General features: G+C 44.2%; 1 pseudogene; it reads right to left on the bottom strand.

Annotated features, from left to right (window-relative positions):
- The window catches only part of LOC112068916 (probable leucine--tRNA ligase, mitochondrial), a 35,172-nt pseudogene that overhangs the window by 795 nt on the left and 13,626 nt on the right, over nucleotides 1-20,751 (bottom strand).

The following is a 20,751-nucleotide window of genomic DNA, read 5'->3' as shown; positions in this document are numbered from 1 at the left end:
ACGGGAAGAGGAGGAGAAAAGCCACAAAAAAATCCAGAAAAACATTGAGGAAGAYAATGAAACATTTTAAAATATGGTTTTTAACCCTGTACCTCTTATCTGATCTACGAACATAGACAGTGCTCTAACTCCCCTGGCTTGGCTCCACAATGAGATAGGGTGCAGGCCAGGCAGCAGGCTGTTAGCCAGCCTGCCAGCTTAGTGGAGTCTGCCACTAGCACAGTCAGTGGAGTCAGCTCAGCTATCCCCATTGAGACCATGTCTGTGCCTCGACCTAGGTTGGGCAAAACTAAACATGGCGGTGTTCGCCTTAGCAATCTCACTGGGATAAAGACCTCCTCCATTCCTGCCATTATTGAAAGAGATCGTGATACCTCACATCTCAAAATAGGGCTACTTAATGTTAGATCCCTCACTTCAAAGGCAGTTATAGTCAARGAACTAATCACTGATCATAATCTTGATGTGATTGGCCTGACTGAAACATGGCTTAAACCTGATGAATTTACTGTGTTAATGAGGCCTCACCTCCTGGTTACACTAGTGACCATATCCCCCGCGCATCCCGCAAAGGCGGAGGTGTTGCTAACATTTCTGATAGCAAATTTCAATTTACCAACAAAAAAAAGACGTTTTCGTCTTTTGAGCTTCTAGTCATGAAATCTATGCAGCCTACTCTATCACTTTTTATAGCTACTGTTTACAGGCCTCCTGGGCCATATACAGCGTTCCTCACGTAGTTCCCTGAATTCCTATCGGACCTTGTAGTCATGGCAGATAATATTCACATTTTTGGTGACTTTAATATTCACATGGAAAAATCCACAGACCCACTCCAAAAGGCTTTCGGAGCCATCATCGACACAATGGGTTTTGTCCAACATGTCTCCGGACCTACTCACTGCCACAGTCATACTCTGGACCTAGTTTTGTCCCGTGGAATAAATGTTGTGGATCTTAATGTTTTTCCTCATAATCCTGGACTATCGGACCACCATTTTATTACGTTTGCAATCGCAACAAATAATCTGCTCAGACCCCAACCAAGGATCATCAAAAGTCGTTCTATAAATTCTCGGACAACCCAAAGATTCCTAGATGCCCTTCCAGACTCCCTCCACCTACCCAAGGACGTCASAGTACAACAATCAGTTAACCACCTAACTGAGGAACTCAATTTAACCTTGCGCAATACCCTAGATGCAGTCGCACCCCTAAAAACATTTGTCATTAGAAACTAGCTCCCTGGTATACAGAAAATACCCGAGCTCTGAAGAAAGCATCCAGAAAATTGGAACGGAAATGGCGCTACACCAAACTGGAAGTCTTCCGACTAGCTTGGAAAGACTGTAGCGTGCATATTTTTTTGATTATTATTTTTGATTATGTTCATTTGATTGCCGTGAGCACGCTAAGGGTTAAGACGGTGCTCCTCCATTCTTTCTTCTAGGACCTGACCAGGAAAAACTTCTGAGCAACCTCAGGAATCCATCTGTGAGGGATGTCTACTAACTCTAACCTGTGAATGGAGACGTGTAAAGTCCCCACCCTGCTGTGCCCACCCTGCTGTGCCCACCTGTGAAGTCGATATTGTCTCGCTTCCGGTACTGTCCGCTGTCTGCAGCTCTAAACGTCTGGCCCTTGATGAGGCCCTGCACCAGCAGCTTCTTGAAAGGCTCCCTGGAGTGGACATTCAAAGAGTTTATTTCATTTTGCCGTTTAAAAAAAAAAAATTCTGCAGGGGATAATTATACAAACGTTACAAAGACGATTTGGTAATGGTGCCTTCTTCAGTTAGCTTCCACTTACRTTTAAGTGGACATTTTCACATGATGTTCATTGGAAGTTAGGATTCACCCCTAAGTGGGTACAACCTTTTGGCACAATAGTTRTATTGATATTGACTAGTGAAGAATAGTTGCTGTACCTGTGTCCCACTAGGCCCTGATCCCTACAGAAGTGACTGAGGAAGCGTGCATAGTACAGGTGCATAACAACATGCTCCTTCCCCCCCAATGTACACGTCCACAGGAAGCCAGTGGTCTGCCAGGGAGCGCTCAAAAGGTCTGGGGTGCAGAGAGGTGGGCACAAGTTAGTTTGAGTGAAGTAAACTGTTATCACTCCAATTTATATTTGGTGTTTTCTGTCGATTTGTTCTTCTTTAAACTTCTTTTTACAGTATAGTGAGAGAATAATAATAATGTGAAGGAATTCACCAATATAACAAGTAGCTCAACTATAGAAYCTGTTATAGTAAATATGACTACATTGTGTAAGGTGTCTGGTCTTTGATATTACAGTTGAAGTCGGAAGTTTACATACACCTTAGCCAAATACATTTAAACTCAGTTTTTCACAATTCCTGACATTTAATCAGAGTAAAAGGTACACAGGTACACCTCCAATTGACTCAAATGATGTCAATTAACCTATCAGAAGCTTCTAAAGCCATAACATAATATTCTGGACTTTTCCAAGCTGTTTGATGTAAACTTCTGACCCACTGGAATTGTGTTACAGTGAATTATAAATGAAATAATCTGTCTGTAAACAGTTGTTGGAAAAATTACTTGTGTCATGCACAAAGTAGATGTCCTAACCGACTTGCCAAAACTATAGTTTGTTAACAAGAAATTTGTGGAGTGGTTGTAAAACAAGTTTTAATGACTCCAACCTAAGTGTATGTAAACTTCCGACTTCAACTGTATGTGTAGATATATCCTCTAGGGGGCAGCCTGGGCCTAATAACATCTATCCCACAAGTCAAGAAGCATCCTCCTGAAGGCGCACACACACACACACACACACACACACAAATAAATGTATATCCTGATGATGAGTAATCAGAGCTCAGAGAGGAGAGGTGAAGTAACCCTCCCTCTCAGATAGATCCTTCAGATAGGAATTGTCTGGTTGTAGATCTGACCAAGTCACCAGAAAACAATGAGGAAGAGGATGAAGACGTAAGTTTGGCTGGCTGGGAAAACACTGTACCTCGGCTCAAAACTCCCAATGCGTCTTAGATAGTGCTATATCACTATGTGTGTGTGTGTCACCTTACACAGTTCACAGTCCTCTCTGCCAGTGGATGATGTCTCAGAATAATTGAACTGGCTAAACGAGTTAGACTCACTGGGCAGAAAATGACCTACCCTCCCTGTGTYCTGGTGTCAGGCCAAAAACACATGCACATGCACACGCACACCCACGCACACACACACAAACACACTAAACTCTTGGTGGCCCCCACCCTACTAAAACCTCAGTCCAGGCCACAGCAAGCCAACAGGATGCTCAAACAGTTTAATTGCTTTTTCAGTTCTGGCATAATCTGTCCGGCTAAGAAATAAGAGGAAGAGGCCAGCACCCTCTTAAAGCAGCTTTACAGCAGGATAAATCCATTTGAATTCAATCCAATTTTGACAGCATCCATTTTGATGTGTTTCAAGCAGACCACCATAGTTCCTGTTCACAAGAAAGCAAAGGTAACCTGCCTAAAATATTATCAAATGTTATGAGTCACATGCACCGAACACAACAGTGAAATGCTTACTTACAAGCCCCTAACCAACAATGCAGTTTAAAAAAAATACAGATAAGAATAAGAAATACAAGTAACAAGTAATTAAACAGCAGCAGTAAAATAACAATAGCGAGACTACATACAGGGTGGTACCAGAACAGAGTCAATGTGCGGGGGCACCGGTTAGTTGAGGTAATATGTACATGTAGGTATAGTTATTCAAGTGACTATACATAGATGATAACAGAGAGTAGCAGCGGTGTAAAAGAGGGGGGGCAATGCAAATAGTCTGGGTAGCCATTTGATTAGGTGTTCAGGAGTCTTATGGCTTAGGGGTAGAAGCTGTTTAGAAGCCTCTTGGACCTAGACTTGGTGCTCCGGTACCGCTTGCCGTGCGGTAGCAGAGAGAACAGTCTATGACTAGGGTGGCTGGAGTCTTTGACAATTTTTAGGGCCTTCCTCTGACACCATCTGGTATAGAGGTCCTGGATGGCAGAAAGCTTGGCCCCAGTGATGTACTGGGCCGTTACCCTCTGTAGTGCCTTGCGGTCAGAGGCCGAGCAGTTGCTATACCAGACAGTGATGCAACCAGTCAGGATGCTCTCGATGGTGCAGCTGTAGAACCTTTAGAGGATCTAAGGACCCATGCCAAATCTTTTCAGTCTCCTGAGTGGGAATAGATTTTGTTGTGCCCTCTTCACGACTGTCTTAGTGTGCTTGGACCATGTTAGTGTGTTGGTGATGTGGACACCAAGGAACTTGAAGCTCTCAACCTGCAGCTCTGTCGATGAGAATGGGGGCGTGCTCGGTCCTCTTTTTCCTGTAGTCCACAATCATCTCCTTTGTCTTGATCACATTGAGGGAGAGGTTGTTGTCCTGGCACCCCACGGCCAGGTTTCCAACCTCCTCCCTATAGGCTGTCTCGTTGTTGATCAGGCCTACCACTGTTATGTCATAGGAAAACTTAATGATGGTGTTGGAGTCAACACTGAGGGGCCCCTGTGTTGAGGATCAGCGTGGCAGATGTGTTGTTACCTACCCTTACCACCTGGGGACGGCCCGTCAGGAAGTCCAGGATCCAGTTACAGAGGGAGGTGTTTAATCCCAGGGTCCTTAGCTTATTGATGAGCTTTGAGGGCACTATGGTGTTGAACGCTGAGCTGTAGTCAATGAACAGGATTCTCACATAGGTGTTCCTTTTGTCCAGGTGGGAAAGGGCAGTGTGAAGTGCAAAGGAGATTGCATCATCTGTGGATCTGTTGGGGTGGTATGCAAACTGGAGTGGGTATAGGGTTTCTGGGATAATYGTGTTGATGTGACCAGCCATGACCAGCCTTTCAAAGCACTTCATGGCTACAGACGTGACATGACTGTGCCTTTAAACAGCTTGGAAAATTCCAGAAAATGATGTAATGGCTTTAGCAGCTTAATTTAATTGACATCATTTGAGTCAATTGGAGGTGTACCTGTGGATGTATTTCAAGGCCTACCTTCAAACTTAGTGCCTCTTTGATGACATCATGGGAAAATCAAAATAATTTCCCCAAAAGCTCAGAAAAAAAATTGTAGACCTCCACAAGTCTGGTTCATCCTTGGGAGCAATTTCCAAACGCCTGAAGGTACCACGTTCATCTGTATAAACAATAGTACGCAAGTATAAACACCATGGGACCACGCAGCCGTCATACCGCTCAGGAAGGAGGCACGTTCTGTCCCCTAGAGATGAACGTACTTTGGTGCGAAAGTGCAAATCAATCCCAGAACAACAGCAAAGGACCTTGTGAAGATGCTGGAGGAAACAGGTACAAAATAGCTTTATCCACAGTAAAACGGGTCCTATATCGACATAACCTGAAAGCCCGCTCAGCAAGGAAGAAGCCACTGCTCCAAAACCGCCATAAAAAAGCCAGACTACGGTTTGCAACTGCACATGGGGACAAAGATCGTACTTTTTGGAGAAATGTCCTCTGGTCTGATGAAACAAAAAATAGAACTGTTTGGCCATAATGACCATCGTTATGTTTGGAGGAAAAAAGGGGAGGCTTGCAAGCCGAAGAACACCATCCCAACCGTGAAGCACGGTGGTGGCAGCATCATGTTGTGGGGGTGCTTTGCTGCAGGAGGGACTGGTGCACTTCACAAAATAGATGTCATCACGAGGAAGGAAAATTATGTGGATATATTGAAGCACCTCTCAAGACATCAGTCAGGAAGTTAAAGCTTGGTCGCAAATGGGTCTTCCAAATGGACAACGACCCAAGCATACTTCCAAAGTTGTGGCAAAATGGTTTAAGGACAACAAATTCAAGGTATTGGAGTGGCCATCACAAAGCCCTGACCTCAATCCCATAGAAAATTTGTGGGCAGAACTGAAAAAGCGTGTGCGACAAGAGGCCTACAAACCTGACTCAGTTACACCAGCTCCCTACAGGAGGAATGGGCCAAAATTCACCCAACTTAATGTGGGAAGCTTGTGGAAGGCTACRCGAAACGTTTGACCCAAGTTAAACAATTTAAAGGCAATGCTACCAAATACTAATTGAGTGTATGTAAACTTCTGACCCACTAGGAATGTGATGAAAGAACTAAAAGCTGAAATAAATCATTCTCTCTACTATTATTCTGACATTTCACAGTCTTAAAATAAAGTGGGGATCCTAACTGACCTAAGACAGGGAATTTTACTCTGATTATATGTCAGGAATTGTGAAAAACTGAGTTTAAATGTATTTGGCTAAGGTGTATGTAAACTTCCGACTTCAACTGATATATATATAAATAAATAAAAWTCCATAAATTATTAAATAGTTTGACAACCCTGTTTGTAAGCTTTTAAATTATATCAATCTCAACTGTTGATCTTTTCCAGTGATGAAGACTTGGATGTATCCTGGTATTGTGCACTATACAACAATGGGTCAACTTTGAGCACCTTTATCTCTTGACTGTTTGGGCATTCAGGTCCAAAACGTCACTTTCTGAGCACTTCCACAAATGGGCAAATATGTATGTACGGTTTCGTTCGAATCAAAAGGGGTGTTGTCAAAAAGTGATTGAATTGAAATGGATTTACCCAGCAAGGTCAGTGAAGGAAAGACAAGTCCTGCCTTTGGGGAAATTAATCTCTTTTGTTAAAGCTCTGGGTATCGCCACCGCCCCAGCAGCTAACGGCCAGGAGTTTATAATCTCCATCAGCAAGGAATACAAGTTAACGGTATGTGTGCTTGTTTGCGTGTGTATGAAATTGACTGTTTGAGAGGAAGTGTAAAATGGTGCGCTGATGTGTGAGTGGAAAAAACATTTGTCAGTTTGTCTAGATTCTCGTTGTTTACAAAACTGTTAACATAAGGTAACTTTTTTTAGCCTAATTACCTAAGGTGACTTTTGTCTCTACTTCTCTTTCATTTTGGAACAGTCCCAAAAAATATAATCTCTAATCTTCCCTTTTAAATCAGTCAGTACCAGGTCCTACAACACTCCCTCTCCCGCTCTCTATCCCTCTTTCATGTTGTAGGACCTGGTACTGTCTGATTTAAAAGTAGAGATTATATTTTGGGGGGGATTGGAAGATAGATAAGACAAACAGAGAGAGCGAGGAAGAGAAAATCCCAGGTCACTGTCTTGGTTGTGGGGGTCAGTATCTGAAATAGTACCAGGATGAGTCCACAAACGTGTCCATGGTGTTGGAATCCCATCTGGCCGGCCCTTTACACCTGACAAGACACAACAGGAGAGAGGGGTCAAATAGAATCAGAACAACATTTATTTAACCTGCATTTAAAACAATGCAACAAATATAACAGTTAGCGCTTGAACCTAATTTCCCGCTGGAGGGAGATATGACTCCAAATATCAAACACAGTATAATGATTGAATATGACACGGCTCAAGTCTTGGTGGATATTTTGTCATGTAGCTACAGTAGCTAGCTGGTTTGAATCACTGTTTCTTATTCATAGTGACACATGAAAGAGGTAAGAGTGCAGTCATTTTAGAAACTATAAACATCTCCTCCATTATCCTATTGTGAAATTACTTTTGTTAGTTTAGTTCGTAAGCATAAAGTGTCCAGAGGACTGGCCTGTGTAGTGTGTATCTAATGTGAGCTGGAACCATCTGTCTGTGGAGGTCATGTCCCGTAGGAGTTGCCACAGTGAGGCTGGAACCACTACACAGCCATCAGATCCCTGCTCCTGTGCCCTGACTAAAGAGCACTGCCAGAGGGACACAGAACCGGCCAGCCACATGCCAGCTTGGTGGGTGGGTGGGTTTGTGTGTGCACCAGCTTGGTGTGTGTGTGTGTGTGTCTGTTGGAAGTGCCATCCCAGGCGCTTTTCATCCAATCCAAACAGAGCTCTCTGTACACACTGCTCATCTGTCAGCCTCACTGAGAGAGCAACACATGACACTGGCGAAGGCGAGTGACAAAAAAACAACTATTTTTGTACCTACTTTCAACTTGCACATTGGAACTGAGAATGTGTCTCACTGTTTAATGAGTCTCCATAGAATAGAACCACCCAGTCAGAATCACCATGCCAGGAAGACAATCAGCAACACTAGAGAAGAACACTACAGCACCATACCTGGTCCCCTGTAGTATGACGTTTTTAATGGCACAAACAGGCACAAGTTGTCACACACAAGCATATCAACACACCCTCACACTTTTACTCTTAAAGTGAGATTACCCCTCTTCATAAACAATCTCTCTCACACACACACACACACACACACACCCTGCCAGTCTATAATAAGGCAGAGGGGTTGCTTAGCAACAAGGCTAAGGTGTAGCAGGTTAATACCCAGGTGCCATTTCATGAGATCAAAATGCACCATCATACCAAAAAGCCTTTCATGACAAAATAGCTAAATAAATGGAAAACCCTCACAGAAGAGCCATTATAGTATTCCAAGAATTCCATGCGGCTGCACACCACTCTCCTGTGGTTTTCCCGCTCTCCGATGACCATTCAGGGTACAGATTATTGTAATTTGACAGACATACAGTTTCAGACTCCTGGGGGGGCTGTGATTGTTGGACACATGTGCTATCTATGACTATGGTTATGCCCTGTCCTGCTGTATATAGGCTGATTTCAGGAATGACTGAGAGTAGCAGAGCTACAATTCCAACCAGATAGCAAAAATAACCTGAAAGTGCATTGCGGGTGTGTGTGCCAGATTGGGGGAGAATCCTCTCAAACAGATGTGGCATCAGAAGCAAGAACAATTTAGTTCCTTACTGTAAGAGTTTTGCATTAAAATGTTCAAAAAGAAGAAAGCGAGAATTTATCTACGACATATGGGAGTGAGGGACCTAATTGGAGGGGGCCTGATGGGAGGGATGTGTAACCTGATAACTAGCTGTTATTGGCAGAGAGGTTTGGAACTCTCTTTGTTTTTGGTCTATTAACTTATACTGCCTGGTGATGTCACCAGGCAAGCCAAAACGGGAATCAAAAACACTGTCTTGGTGTAGCAAGCTAGCTGGACTAATTACACACAGAGAGGGGCCAATTCACAGCAGTAGGCAGACAGGGACCAGAGACAATATCAGCGGTGGAGGAAATTACTTCTCAAGGACGAGACAGACAGATAAAACTCCATCTCCCCCACCATCTCTCATCAAACACCTTCTGTACACTCCACCCGARGGTTAATTGGACATGATCGTTGAGTTAAGTGAGTGTTGAGTGAATTTCCCCTGACGCCGTCAACAAGAGATGGAGAGACAAGGAAGAGGAGGAGGAGACCGTCCCTGGATATAGCCATCAGACCAAACAACCCCATCTCTCTCTCTGTATGACTGTCTGGCTGAGCTGTTGAAACAGTATTTCCTAGTTACTGTACCACAATTCCACGTCCAATCATGGAACTACAATGTTTTTCAAGGAGCAATCTCCTCCTGAAGAAATCCTGTTGGTGAGGGTCTTCGTCATGAGAAGCTGGGATTGCCCTGTGGACCTTGGCCAATAGTAGTGCACTATATAGGAAATAGTGTGCCATCTGGGATGCAACCGCTGTTTAACGAGCAGCAGGGAGCATTTTCACACATTTCATTGACAGTCACTGTCTGCCTGTCGCTGTGTGTGGTGGGGGCATAGACATGCCCGGCATGTAGGCCTCAGCTGGTTTATATAACCACGGTGACATCTGTCACTCATTACATAACCCTAGTCCCGCGCGTGCGTGCGTGTGGTGGGGGCATAGACATGCCCGGCATGTAGGCTTCAGCTGGTTTATATAACCACGGTGACATCTGTCACTCATTATATAACCCTGTTCCCTGTGTGTTAAAAACTAGCCGGTATTCATATCCTCAATACACAGTAGTTAAATCACTAATGGCACCTTATTCACTTTATAGTGCACTACTTTTGACCAGAATCCATATGGGATTCCTTCTGTATACTCTCTGAAATCACAGGGCGGGTGTCGGTACTCAAAGCTGATCTGGCCTTGGACTCATTTATCCTGACTTTTAGTACAGGCAAAAAGGGGGAACTGATGGAGTAGAAAACTGAAAGCACCAGAAATAATTGCCTGAACCTAAGAGCAAGAGAGCAAGTCGCTGACTAACCATTGAGAAAGATATACAACCTTGAAAAAATMATTTGATTTTAATATAAGTGGAATAAAGTGAACTCCGTCACTTATGTTTGTGAACTAGCTATGAACTTCCAATCCAACTGACAGTACCAGCATTCATTTCCAAACTGGACATTTGACCGGTTGCATTAGATTCTGACCCAGGCTGATGGGTCCTGGTCAAGAGCAGTGTGCTACGTAGGGAATAGAGTGCCAGTCGGTATTCAACTGAAGTGTTCTCACACCTCACTCAGAGTGTCAGTGTGTTCTCACCTGGGACAGGTACAGCTGATCCAGTCATCAGCGTGCTCCAGAGGGGATGCCCCCTTCCCCGTGAGGGACGGTAGTTTGGGCAGGGTGACTGGAAGTTGCTCCTCAGGGACCGCCACAGGACCACAAGACCCACAATGCACCATGGGGATGGGCGTGCCCCAGTACCGCTGCCGGGAAATCAGCCAATCCCTGAGCTTGGTGCTGGTCAGGTGGCCGCCCACTTTTCTCTCTGGCCTTCTGGGTAATGGAGTCAAACGCCTCCTCCCTGCTTAGGCCTGTGGACTACACAGAAGAGGGGGATGGACGGAGAGAACAGGATGACAGCTTAGAAGCTCAAACAGACATGAATTCAACAAAACTCAACTATTTGCCGATACTTCATTCAACCATAAATAAGGGTCTTCCATTAATAGCCATAAAACAATATGTAGAATGACTAAAAAGCTGGTTTACTGGTAACGTTGTGTAGAGTGACAGTGTGTGTTGCTGTGTGTCCAGACAGACCTCAGCAGAGTTGAGCAGTGTGTGTCCTCCATCCTCCTGGCTCTTCAGGACTGGGCCCCAGCTCAGACCCAGAGGCCTGGCCACAGAAGCATCCTCTACACTCCTGTCGGGGATACCTGCCAGGGACACACACACATAGTACATTCATCACACACATACCAGCATGTCATTTTATAACAGTAATTCCCTGCAATTCTACACATTTTGGCAATAGAATGGAGGTAAATGTTTGCAGTTTTTAATATGATAACTGTTAAACAATGAGCCCCACCGCAGTCGGTAATTCGACCATGCTTCCTATAAGTTTAGATAGCTGGCCGCTAGACTAACTTATCAACCTACATTTTTTTGATGACATGGGCTAATTGAGTGACTGCTGATGCACAACCAAATTTCAAAATTGCACCTTGTGTATTCTATTATTCTATTAACAGTAAATTGAGACCCCGACTGAGTTGAAATTGGTCCAAGGGCCTACAAAAAAGAGGGGGCCGTGGGTTGTTGGGATATGGCTAGTTCCTCATGGGTATTGCCCTCCTTGTGGACTCGTGGAGTGAGAAAAACACCCAAAGCACCAAGCAGGGAACTCCTTCTAGAGAGTTAAAGTTACATCATTCCAACAGCAGCCAAACGCCCAGTGTACGACAGAGACACACTGCAGGCTCAAGGACACACCGGCACAGTGACATCTACAAACATGTACAGGACACAGGGAAAAGCTGAATGCGATTCATGACATTTTCCTAGCCACCATGCTTCTACATCTGCATCGCTTGCTGTTTTAGGCTAGGTTTCTGTAGAGCACTTTGTGACATCGGCTGATGTAAAAAGGGATTTATAAATAGAATTGATTATTTCAATCAAATTTCAATCAGAGAGACAAACAAAAGCTCAGAGGCCAATAATACACAGTGAGTACATACTGTATGTGCAAGCCATGTGGATGTTRAAACCCACACACACATCCACGTACCGATGACAGTGTCTAGATGACCTTCAAACTCCTGCTTGCTGGAGATCACCAGGGGAAGTTCCTGACCGGTAAATAGGTTGTGGGCTGTGACCTCTTGTCAGGCAGTCTGGGGGTCAAAGGTCAGGAGTCAGCACTTCTCCCCTGGTGCCTCATTATCGACACACACACAGAGAGAAAGAGAGAGAGACAGAGACAGAGAGAATAGATAGTGAAAGAGAGTGAGAGAGGTAGGGGAGTGAGAGAGAGTGAGAGAATAGTGTGTGAGAGAGAGAGGGAGAATAGACAGTGAAAGAGAGTGACAGAGGTGGGGGAGTGAGAAAAAGAGAGAGAGAAAGCGAGAGAAAGAGAGAGATAGATAAAGAGAGCGATTCAGGGGAATCCCAATTAATGGCAATTTAAAAATGGACAGAAATACCATGAAGTGATCCAGAGGCCCATTGTGAGGCCCATTTCTTTTAAGGTATCTGTGACCAACAGATGCATATCTGTATTCCCAGTCATGTGAAATCCATAAATTAGGGCCTAATAAATGTATTACAATTGACTGATTTCCTTATGTGAACTGTAAATCAGTAAAATCTTTGAAATTGTTGCATGTTGCGTTTATATTTTTGTTCAGTAAAATGTGCCATTGCTCTGACAGAGTTACAATGGGCCACATATACTAAATATTTATTGTAAGCCACTTTGGATTAAAGCAGCACTTAAAAAATGATCACAGACTACCAGGTCTGGACAGTGGTTCCTTCCTACCTCTACCTGTCTGCAGGACTCTCTCCGGGGCTGAGCGGACTGGGCTGGTACCATGCAGCAGTCTGTGGGAGGGGAGGATGGACAGGTAAGCAGCCCCAAACACTGCCTCTGGGCTGGAGGTGTAGCCTGCTAGAGTCTCCCCCGTCTCCTCCCCATTCACCTGCATGGAGGAAAGGATAGAGAAACACACACAGTTTATGGATAAATACATGACAGGACAGTAACTTGGCTACATTTGTTGTTGATCAGGGTAAAGGATAGTTTAAAAACAAAACATAACACTAGTTGGTAAGAAAAAAGAAAACACCGTAGCGAGGTTTGTATGCAATATTTAACAATAGATCATGTTTTAACGCTAATGCGTTAACATGCTATCGCCTGACAGAAATCCCATTCAATTGTCACCAAAAATACAGAATCATAATACAGCTACTCTGAGAGTCATTTAGTACAGAACACCCTTGACAATGTTAAAGATGTAACGGGACTGGTTCCTGCTTCCCATCTACAAAACCACCGATGCACTAATTTTAATTACCCACTCTGCCAGGATTGACTGATTTATGAGAACCTACCTCACAACACACACACACACACAAACACACACACACACACACAACACACACAACACACACACACACACACACACACACACACACACACACACACACACACACACACCACACACAACACACACACACACACACACACACACACACACACACACACACACAGAGAGAGAGAGAGTGAGAAAGAGTCACAACCCCCCCCTGACCAGAAATATGATTACGATTTTAATAAGGAATGAAGGCATCAACCTAATACATTTCCTCCGTCTGCTGCAAGGAATTCTTTGACTGGGGTGACTGGAGCTCACAATAGGCTTTTAGTAAAACCATTTTAGAATGTCAATACTCTWTCAACATTCTAAAAGTGCATTGGATATTTCAATGGAAATAAACACACAGCCACTATGTTTGATTAAATTGCTGCTTGCAGAGAGACGACTGGCTGCTAGCTGAATGAGAATGATGTAGCAGGTGAGAATCTCTGCGCTAATCCTAGTGATAATCCTAGAATACCTTCAAATGTTTATACCTGGAAGACTAGGTAGTCTAAACTAAACCAGGATGCACTGACAAGAAGGAACAGATGAGACATGTGAGTCTAACCTTGAGGTGGAAGTCAAAGTAGCAGCCAGTGCAGTCTCCAATCCAGTTGGCCTGCATGGCCTTGACCCCGTACCACTCTGGCAGCTCCGCCAGGGCGTCCAGGAGGGGCTGGGAGAGAGAAATACATCATACTTTTTTTTTTTTATCACATTGATGCAAAATATATCCTAAAGATGTTAAATCATATTGTAATGTTAGATGAAGATACTGTGTACGTTTGGGGAACACCCACTGGGTTCAAGTCCCAGATCAGCACATCATCGACTTTTCCTCTTTACCCTGAGAGGCTCTTCCAAAGCTCAATCAATCTCCTGGCACAATACCATAGTCTACCTCGTCTCATATTATGTAGTCAAAGAGGGATTTTAGAAATCCTGACCTCCACACGGCCTACTTTTGCGTTTATCGCAAAGCAATCGCTCATGACTCAACAGTTTCATAACGAGAGGGAGATACAGATGTAGCGAGAAAGAGAGAGAGAGACATACACACACATTTTTAAAAGGAAGCTATGCATAACAAAAAGGGGCAGGCCAGAAAGCTCCAGCTGGGTTCCTCTTCTGTCTGAATGGATAATATAAAAAGGCAACAGCACCAATTTGATATACCTCTCCCCCACTGTCACATCCCATTACCAAGCCACCCTCTGAGATCTCTACCCAACACACTGTAATAACACTAATAACAGCAATACAACCAATACTAACAATGGCGATAAGGATGATTGTAATTGCAGTGTGTATCAATGTTATTTCACTGTTTCTAAAGCATGGATGGAGAGAGAGACAATCAGAGAGAGTGAGAAAGAGATTGGTGTCTTGCCATAAATGCTGGTGTCTTTGCGTCAGTCAAGCAGCCTAGCAACAATGCCAGTGAGAGCGTACAGCCTGGCTGCCAGTAGGCTGTGGTGTCTGAGACACCCCGCCTTGAGGTGTCACAGTGATGTCACCAAGAACAAACGCCCGCTGAGGGGAACGGAGGTGAGGTGGTACTCTGCTCAAACCATGAGATGAAGAGAAAAAAACGAAACTAAATTGTGTCTTTGTCTCCAGAAAAGAAACAACATCATTGGAGCCACATAAACCCTCAGGTTTAACCAGAGATGTAGGCCTATGGCTGGGCCAATTCCAAGGGTTTCCATGGCAACCTAGCAAAGCTGTAAAATTCTATATCAATAAAGTGAGGGTGGCTAAAGTTTTTTTGTGTGACCGTGTCAATGTCCGTGTGGGTGAGTGTGAGTGTGTGTGTGTTTCCCTGCATCTTTTGGAGCATCTCTCCTACATGCTTTCATACATGAAATATTTGATCACCTTAACAAATGCATGTATCTGAGGATGCCTATGGAACAATCTAGCAAAGCTTAATAGGAGTGTGTATGTCCGTATGCCTGTGTAAAATGATGAATGTATGTGTAGCCTGTGTGAGGCTGGTAATTGAAGTGAATGCCAGGTTGTTGATTTACATGACACTACAGTGTGATGTGTGTTCAAATGAGTGAGTCCATCAGTGTGTGATTATGCATGAAATAGAAAACATCTATTGTCAATGTAAGTATTAATTGTGTTCATGTGTGTGTGTGTGTGTGTGTGTGGTGTGTTGTGTGTGTGTGTGTGTGTGTGTGTGTGTGTGTGTGTGTGTGTGGTGTGTGTGTGTGTGAATCTCAGAGATATAAGTGCAGTGACAGGTAGGGTGCACATTTTGGGGAATATTCAGAGGTGGAAACTTTCCGTTGGAATTTAAAGGAATATATGGGAAATAACGGGATTATATGGGAATTCATGGATATATACAAATTAATATTAATACCATTTAAATGTAGATGTTTTTTGCATTGGATATATTTACCATACATATGGAGACAGAAACATAAACCTTTTACCTTTCATAAGTAGACATAACTGCAAATTATTAATTCTTCCAATTGAAATTTTAAAAACTATTTAGTTACGAATTTAAATTTAATGAAATGAGTTGACTATTCACATGGATGATTTCACTGAAAACAAAAAAGGGAATATTGAATGATCTCCAATGATCCATCGCATCTCCCAAAAACGTTTTCAACATACATCTGTAAAATGATAATCTGAAACTTAACAGCTTTGGTTGTTTTTTTATTTAACCTTTACTAGGCCAAGTCAGTTAAGAACAAAATTCTTATTTACAATAACGGCCCAGAACAGTGGGTTAACTGCCTTGTTCAAGGGCAACGACAGATTTTCCTTGTCAGTTCGGGATTCGATCTAGCAACCGATCTAGCAACCTGGCCCAACGCTCTAACCACTAGGCTACCTGCGTCATCCTCTCAGGCTTCCATGCTTCTCCCTGACTCCTCAATGTCCACACTCTTGAACATCAGGCTCTGGAGACCTCATCTTCACTCGTCACTTTCCAACCTTGTTGAGGATGGCTCGTTGTCAGGCTCAAAAAGCTTCAAATTTGCCCAGATGGCCAACAATTTTCCAACCCTTGTATTGGTCAGCCTGTGCGTGCTCTGGTGTGTGTTCCCAAACAAGGACCAGATTGCGCTCTGAGGCGGCTGATGTTGGTGGGATTTGGAGGATGATGAGGCAGCAGGGGAAAGAGCCTCAGATCCACAAAAGTCCATGACCAGGTGGCTGATGAGATAATGTTGGCACGACTGCCATATTGCATCTCCATCCCAAAGCCCTTGCTTGGAAGTGTACTTCACCAGACTGCCAAGAACCTCGCCCTCATCCAGGCCAAGGTGGCGAGACACAGTAGTGATGACACCATAGGTCTTGTTGATCTCTGCACCAGACAGGATGCTCTTAACAGCATACTTGGCGTCCAACATGTACGCTGCAGCGTGTATGGGCTTCAGGCAGAAGTCTTCACACTTTTTGATGTATTTCAGAACTACAGTTTCCTCTGCTAGCAACAGTGAAGTGGGCAGGGCAGTAGGTATTTCTTCTCTTACATCTGCAAGCAGTGTCTGAACATCAGACAGGATGGCATTGTCTCCCTCAATCCATGCAATGGCTACTGCTATAGGTTTCAGGAGTTTCAGGCTGCTTACCACTCACTCCCAAAATACATCATCCAGGGTGAAGGGTTGTATGCTGGGCGAAGAACATTCAGAAATCTCTTCCAATTCACATTGCCTGTGAGCATCAGAGGTGAACCAGTTGCATACACCGCTTGAGCAAGACATTCATCAGCATTTCTCTGACTACGTTCCTCCCTTGAGTCAAAAAAACTTCTAATTCCAGGAAGACCATGAGCTGTTGCTATCGATAAGGGGTCTGATTCATAATTTTCACCTCGAATAGAAGTAGAGGGACTTCTGTCAGAGATTGCTTGTTGTGAGTGCTGAGGGAACTTTATGCACTTGGCCAGATGATTCTGCATCTTTATTGCATTCTTCACATAGGATTTGGCACAGTATTTGCAAATGTACACAGCTTTTCCTTCTACATTAGATGCAGTGAAATGTCTCCACACATCAGATAGTGCCCGTGGCATTTTCGTGGAAAGATTCGATTTTTTTACATTTTTAACCCAAATACAATTCCATGTACAGATAAATAGTTAAACAGTTAGATTAAACAACTCCTTTGTAAGATAAATGTTTTAAAATGAAACATGTATGGAAACAGGTGAATAAACACTCCTCTGTTAGCAGGCTCAAGCAAGCTAAAACCCACATGGTAGCAAAAACTAACTAGCAGAAATTGTTAACAATTTAGAAATTATTTAAACACAATTTGCTGTACTCTACTATTTACTAGTTAACAAAATATCATGTATGTCATATAAAATATATTCACCCACCCAGTATTGTAATCAAAACTTACCAGAAAGCATGTAGTCCTTGGCTCAGACAGTGTAGTAGTGTGGGCTCAAAAGCATCTCATTAGTGTGCCATATCTTGAGAATCAGCTGTACATGGGATGGAAGAATGCACTGTGCATGTGATGGAAGAATGCACTGTTCATGTAGAGGGTTGCAATTCCACTGAATTGGGGATAGTTTAACCAGAATGTGCCACAAGACCAAGAATTGCCTTATGTGTATCCCACAAAAAAAGCTAAGCTAATTTWAAAAAATGAATTTAAGCAAAATTCCCGGGCTTAACTTCCCATGGAAAGATTCAGACCCTTTACAACCCTAGTGACAGGGTCATGAAGCCTGCTGGTTAATGCATGAGTGACTAGTGTATGTCTTTACCAGGGGAAACTGGAAATGTTAGCAGCATGCATGCACACATCAATCAACCCTTATCAATCAAGGCTCTAGCAGCACAGGGAACCTGACCTTCTGGCCCACCAATCAGACCGGTTTGGAAGGCTTCCACTCAGAGCCTCTCAGTACCCACCATTCCTCATCTGGAGAGGTTTGAATCAGCACACCTTCAGTTACTCTCACTCCATGTGCACAGGTTCAAGCTGCCTGTGTGTGTGTGTGAGTGATTGCATGTGTTCACGCTCTTCCGCCTGTGAGTGCGCCGCCTAACCCATGGGTGGAATAAATCTCCAGAGAGGGTAATTTCAACTCAGAGGGTAGCTGGTAGTGGCTGGTAGTGATTATGAGACCCTGCTGCTGGAGACGTGGAGGTTTCTCATCAGTCAGACTGGCCAGGCCAGGACCGGCGAGGCCAGCCTGGGAATGACACTCTCAGCAGGCTGCTGATTACACAGCCAGGGCTGGGTTCAAGTAGTATTTATTTTCTTTCAAATACTCTGAGCATTTGATTGACCCAGTCTAACGTGCCAGATGGGTGGGCTTTGCAGTTTGCACTTTTGGAACTATTACATTGAGTGATCTTACCTGGCACAATGGAACCAATCACAGCTAAAGTATTTGAAAGAAAACAGATCCAACTTGAGGCCAGGTTTGTTCCACAGCCAGGGCTGAAGCGGCTGCCATGGTTTCTGCAGTGATTGACATCAGAGGGGTCTACCCCCCTTCCATTCTCACACAGCCTCTAATGTAGCCAGCCAATCAGATTATGCCAAAAGGCGCAGGTGGTGAGATTGATGTGATAGGACGCCCTTTGACCCTTGACGGGCTTATCACCAATACACCCTCTATGCGCACGGAGACGCACACACACCTATCTTGGTGTAAGTTGGTGATCTTAATGAACCACTGCCTGATCATTTCTGCTCCACGAGAGCTCCAGACTCCAGGAGCGCCCGCTGTCATCCACCTGCTCATCAAGCCAACACCGTCTGGTCCACAGGGTCCAGTTCACCCACTGCCTGGAAACCCACACACACACAACACACACCAACACACACCACACACACACACAACACACACACACACACACACACACACACACACACACACACACACACACACACGCACACACACACACACGCACAGATTAACAATTACTACAAATAACCACAGACACAAAGACAACATAAGCCAATATCACAGGAGCTGATTGAATCAGAGAAAGAGACAGATGTCTACTATACGAGTGCCAAAATACCTTGCATCTGATTAAACTACATGACCTCTCCACTACAGCACAGATTTTCCGATTGTCTGTAATCTACTACACAAAATGTATTTTCCTCACAAAGCCAAAGGAGGCTCCATAGTTACTGAAGACTGTTCCCCAGGCCACTGAGCCTCTGTGGCCTGCCTGAGACTCATCCACCTGGGATGTGTCTCCTTCATCCTGCCTCCCTGGAGCTCAACACACGGCCCATGACAATACCAGGGGCATGACTGCATCACATTAGTCCAAAGTGTCGTCATCTCCTCGTCAGCAGAGATGGAAAGGAGATGAAGAGAGGAAACCACTTTGGACTATTGAGACACAGCCTATGACAAGGATTGGACAGACTCAGACTCAAGGACCTACCTCTTTCTGATAGGCCAGTCCTGCCTTGAAAAGCTTGACAAACAGCCACTGGGTCCACCTGTAATAGTCTGGCAGGCAGGTGGTCACCTCCTGGTCAGAGGAGAGGGATCCACAAGATGATTCATACACACACGCACACACACGAGAGAAAAGAGAGTCATCCACCCACACAGAGCCTCCCACTGGAAGGTTAGAGGTGGTGCTCAGCTCCTCCCATTACTCACCTTGTCCCAATTAAAGCAGAGCCCTAGGCTGTCGAGCTGCTCCCGCATGGACATTATATTACTGGGGGCGGAGACAGACAGGGGAGAGGAGGACGTTAGGGGGAATGAGAGAGAGAGAGAGAGAGGGGGAGAGGTGTTTGTGTCATATCTTGTATTGTACCTCTTCGTCCATTCCTCCGGGTCAAGGCCTCTCTCGATGGCAGCGTTCTCTGCTGGGAGTCCAAAGCATCCCAGCCCATTGGGTTTAGCACCTAAAAACAGTTACACAGAAATCAGTTACATATCACACCTGGCTGTTCTTCCCTGCCCATTGGGTTTCTACACGTTACACACAGCCCCCAAGACAACAGTTCAATTCAATTTAAAATACTTGATTTGTCCCCTTAGGCTGGGAAATTACTAATACAGCTATAGCTCTCTGTTCTATGCCAGAAGGCATGTAAAGTACATACAAGCTGTTAAACCCAACCTGAGTGTAAGGCAGAGAGGTGAGGGAACATATCAACATCTAATGTATGTAGAGTGGCTGTGCACAGGCCCATAAAGGCCTAATGTTGTAATGTGAGTTATACATTAGAATAGAAGGGAACATACTGGCGCTGGTCTGATTGGATGTGTTAAATGGAGGATGGTAAAAGGAATCAAGGCCTCTCTGTTTGCATCATCATCATCATCATCTATATTTCATTCACACTAGAATGGGGATGTTGTGTTGTAAGGCGTTGTACTTTGCAGCACTAACAGATGTGATCAGAGGTTTATACAGGCTTCCAGCTTTTGCTTGCTTGCTTGCTTGCAGTCAGTCAGTCAGTCAGTCAGTCAGTCCCACCCTTCTCCTCCTCATAATGTGTTTTCTCACTTATTTCCACTTCTTCATACCAGTGTCTCCCTCCTTC

Source organism: Salvelinus sp. IW2-2015, unplaced genomic scaffold (genome assembly GCF_002910315.2).
Source record: "Salvelinus sp. IW2-2015 unplaced genomic scaffold, ASM291031v2 Un_scaffold789, whole genome shotgun sequence".
Taxonomy (NCBI): Eukaryota; Metazoa; Chordata; class Actinopteri; order Salmoniformes; family Salmonidae; genus Salvelinus; species Salvelinus sp. IW2-2015.
The sequence above is the reverse complement of the archived record's forward strand: the minus strand, read 5'-3'. Positions and strand labels throughout refer to the sequence as shown.